Raw genomic sequence first — 4688 nt, 5'->3', positions numbered from 1 at the left:
CCTAATGCCACGGTAACCTATACCTAATGCCACGGTTTCCTATACATAATGCCACGTTGCATATTCCCTAATGCCATGGTTCCTAATACCTAATGCCACACAATCAATATACCTAATGCCAATAATAATAATGATAATAAAAAAATAATAATAATAAGCAAAATTTTCAATAAAAAAAAAAATTAGAATTTTATTAATATAAATTAAAATTACATTGTTATCTATAAAGAAAATTACAAAATTAAATTATCACTAGTTAAACTAATTAAGAAAAAAAAATTAAAAGTTAAAATTAAATCATTTTGTCCCCCAAACAATATTTTCAGCAATTCTTTGAACCACATTATCATTTCTTCTCCTGCTTCTCAAATTTCTCAAGTAAAGCAATTCTGGAAGCATCTTCCACCTGTAGCACTGTTTACACCATATCCAATGGTTCTAAATCCCCTGATAAACAAAATACACAAATATCATCACATTATATCTCAAACCAAATTACAGCGGATACACATATATAGCAAAAACTACTCACATTATTCCTCCTTTGTTGATACTACTCAGATTTCCAAAATTTGTTTCATTAGTTTTAGGATTTTGCAGAGTTTAGCAAATTACTCACAAGACAAGAATGGCATATACAAGCATAACAGAAATTAATTATCAGGTTAAGAACAAAATAAAATACAAAACTCTGCTTACATAAATAAAATTATTTGGACAAATGAACGTGAAAACTATTATACTTTGAAAACGGCTAATCTGCAAGCATTTTAATCCTAGAAAGCAAAAACAGAAAATCATTTGTTGTAATTTACAGTTATATATAGCATCCATTAAAGTTGTAATTCACAAGAAAAATACCTCAATCATAGGCATGTATGTCAGGTGTGAGCTTGTTCAATGTCAAAGTTAAGCAGCTCTAGCTTAAAAAATACCTAAGATTGTCAGGCTACAGAAAATGGTCTCACTAAGGCTACTAGAACACTAACCATTTAGCTTAACTTAAGGCAGGTTTTAAATGGATATTATTTCAAAGAAACCCAATTTAAAAAACTTTCCGTATTATCAACAAGATGAAATAATAGTGGAACAACAGACGTAGTTAGAGGAAGGTATACCAATCAATATTTTCTGAGAGGACTCATATATATCTGAATTTCAACAACCTCAAACATCAAACTTTCACAATCAGCTACATGAACCCTTACTAAATTGGGACACTAAAGAAATAACCTCTCTGAACCTTAAAATTGTTAACATTAACAACTTTTATTAAAACTATCCATTGTAAATCTAATATTTCAAATTAATAACCTGGATGCAAATTTTGTACAAGAGGTAAGATTCAGGTCATTGAGCTCTAGACAAATAGACAAATAAGTATAGGGCTGAAATTTTAATTATTCACTAAATCAGAAAAGAATCTAGGTGTGAAAAGTAAGAGAAATTAGTCAATGTAAAGTAGAGGTACTCACATCTAAGCCAGAACAACCCCACAAGTAAGGTTTCTTCTGCTTGATAATAAGCTTCAGGATATATATGATGCAGCTTAGCTTGCTACTTTTCTGTGAACACTTATCACTCCTTTCATCTATAGAAGCATCATCCATGTCAGGATCATAAATAAACATACCACAGTCCATTAACTCCAGAAGAGGTAACTGAGATTGAATACCATTTGTTCATATGCAGAAAGACGCATACATTCAGAATCAAATAGATGAAATGTAATTGAAAGCAACAAAAAAATATCAAGGCAGCACGATTAAATCTAGGCAAGGAATATAAATTTACTTGAAGTAATATTAGGACAAGTAATGAGTTCATATTAATCAACATTAGCTGATCCTCCTGACATTCACTCCACGGATGAGCCCCTAGATAATGCCCCTTGAAAAGAACATGCCAACAAATAAGACATAGCAATAAAAAAATAAACAACTTTGCAATAAATCTATAAACATACGAGAATTAAAGCTCACTCTTTTTGCTTCAAAGTGTGGTCTAGGACTTCATTGGGACGCCTACGTAAGCAACTATAATATCAAATCCATGATACATAAGTCATCCCCTGAGCAGAAGAATAATAGTATATGAGGGAACTAAAGATATTTGAAACATAAGAGGATAATTGTTATGTCTTGACATATTAACTATGCAATATCAAAATGAGCCAAACTGGCAACCATCAAAGCACTTACAAACATCGAGAAACCTTGTATGAGCCATTCAAATATTAGTGTAATTATTGGTAAGAAATTTTGTCAATATTGTAGAATAATATAATTGGGTAATGAATTGAACAAGAAAATCTAAACTGGGTTAGCTATAAAGGATTATGGCTGAGGTATTTTGGATACTATTGTATACTTCATATGTTATTGGGGTTGATTGTTTAATTTCAATCATAAGATTAATAACCAGTGCCTTTTAATAATATAAATGATTATCTAAAATAGTAAAAAAAAAAAAATGCATAACTCACAAATACTGCTTAATCTCTAAAAATCTAGAACTGGTTGTTTATTATTTAAGAACAGTTTCATCCGGCAGTACGATTTTATTTCAAGATAGCCATATAATGAGTTATGAAATATGGCAACATTGATAGTTAGATTAAAATTATCATACGAAATAGAGACATTTTAGAAAAGGAAAATACAACAAATTTCTAATATAACTATAGGACAGAGATTCAGAACATTGAATAAATTGAAATTAGGTAATGCTCACACTCAAACATGATAATACATTTATATCCATACATGACAATTTACACCTAGATTATGTATGCATCAGGACAGTTATGCTGAGGCTTGAGAGAAACTCATACAACTTTGAAATGATTTGAAATTCGGGCAGAAGAAGGAAAACAGGTTTAGAGTCACCACCTAACAACTACTTTTTTTTTCAGAAATATCAACTACTTGTCTAAATAACACTAATCTAGCACTTTTCCTCATATCAATTGTTGGTCTAATGATTAATTTAAAATCACAACCCAGATTGTAAATTAACTATCAACCAATATCTATAATCTAGAAAAAAATAATCAAATGAATAAAAAACACAAGCGTTCAGCAATACCAATTTCAAACCTTTATTATTTTGAGAATAATTATTAAGAACAAGAGGTCGTGATTAGGAAACTGGAAAATATTATGTTATCTTATCATAGCACACAAATTTTAAGATCTGCAACATTTTTAATTAAAAGAAAACTGAAAGAAGTTTTTTTTTTTTTTTTTATTTCTTCTTCCCTATTTCTCCTCTCCAGCAAAGAGAATGTACAATTGCAGCAACAAATTTCTCCTCTCCACCCTATTAGGTTTTTTCAATTTTGATTTAAAAACAAAGAGAAAGGTACAATTGCAGCAACAAATTTAAACACTTGGGCAAAACAAAAACAAAGAGGTGAAATTGAATCTAAGGTTTAAATGTTGGACGGAAACTTACAACTTGGAAAACTGAAAACCAGGAAGTAATAAGAGGCACCGTCAGATCAAAGGAGACAGAAATCGCTCGTCAAAATTCAAAAACATAGATCGTCCTCAGCAAGCATATTATCTGCGGCAACGATAAGTAGAATGAAATGAAAGGCTACCAGACAATTTAGTTCCGACTCTGGCTAGCTGGCGGTGGTTGCGGCTTGCGGGGTCCATTCCTAGATCATTCCTCTAACATCTCACTCCTTAAATTCAAGATGCCACTTGAAAATTTGAAGAAAAGAACCTGTTTTGGTTTTTTTTTATAAAAAGCCATTTGATTGAGAAAGCTGGGTGGATCGGGTTTGTAGCCTTGTTGATTATTCATGAAAAAGAAAAAAAAGGAAATTCGGCGGATTTCTTTTGTTTTTTTTATAGGAAGGGCGGGTTTTCTTAGAAAAGCGTGAAACTTTTATTTTTGAGAAAAATTAGGCGGGATTTTTTAGTGCGCCCAGGTAAAGAGTTTTGTATAAAACAGCCCTATTGCAAAAAAAGAAAAAAAAAAGCCCTATTGCAACGACCAGCTCTTATCCGTTGCATTAGACCCTGTTATTGAGAAGGTATTAAGCAGTCGTCGCAATAGATCTAGCTATTGCAACGGTTATGTACGTAGCCGTGGCGTTAACAAAAATTTAGCCGTTGCATTTGGTTAAAAATGTAGTAGTGGTATTCCTTGGACGTGGAATATTATCAATGTGGATGGGGATTGTTTCAAGCGAAACAATCTTCGATGGTATTCCCTTGGACGTGGAATATTATCAATGCGGAAGAGGATTGTTTCAAGCAAAACAATCTTTGATAGTATTTCCTTGGACGTGAAATATTATCAAAGCGGGAGAGGATCGTTTCAAGCGAAGCAGTCTTCTATATTGGAAGCAGTTACAAGCGTAGCGGTTTTCAAGCGGGATGATATTCTCTTGGCAGGAGGTCATCAAAATAACAGTAATGCAACAGCAAATCGGCTACTTTCAGAGACGTGTGCTTGACGGTGCCAGATACACGTTTCTTAAATCTTTTATCTGTTTAACTAACGCTAGTTTGCAGGTATCGGCGTTACAAGAATGACTTAGAATCGCAGAACGTTCTGAATCATTCTCCGTCTTTATCGCTACTTTGACTTTTGTTTTCGAAACTTGCGTTTCTCCAAACTCAGTCAAAGTGGGGGCTTATGTAGACACCCATTTGTGTTTCCCCAAAACCAAA

The 4688-nt window shown here is 32.5% G+C and overlaps 1 long non-coding RNA gene across 3 annotated transcripts; it reads right to left on the bottom strand.

Annotated features, from left to right (window-relative positions):
- Positions 1 to 227: 227 nt before the first annotated feature.
- On the bottom strand, positions 228 to 4077 carry LOC110733195. Of its 3 annotated transcripts, none has more exons than XR_002513580.1 (5): positions 3457 to 4062; positions 1967 to 2071; positions 1795 to 1890; positions 1476 to 1661; positions 228 to 447 (listed from the first exon to the last, which is right to left on the bottom strand). It is a non-coding gene; the product is annotated as an uncharacterized LOC110733195 (long non-coding RNA). The 3 variants fall into 3 exon arrangements; XR_002513579.1 differs by having other exon boundaries at positions 1983 to 2071; positions 3457 to 4046; XR_002513578.1 differs by having other exon boundaries at positions 1795 to 2071; positions 3457 to 4077.
- Positions 4078 to 4688: the final 611 nt, after the last annotated feature.

Source organism: Chenopodium quinoa, unplaced genomic scaffold (genome assembly GCF_001683475.1).
Source record: "Chenopodium quinoa cultivar QQ74 unplaced genomic scaffold, ASM168347v1, whole genome shotgun sequence".
Taxonomy (NCBI): domain Eukaryota; kingdom Viridiplantae; phylum Streptophyta; class Magnoliopsida; order Caryophyllales; family Amaranthaceae; genus Chenopodium; species Chenopodium quinoa.
The sequence above is the reverse complement of the archived record's forward strand: the minus strand, read 5'-3'. Positions and strand labels throughout refer to the sequence as shown.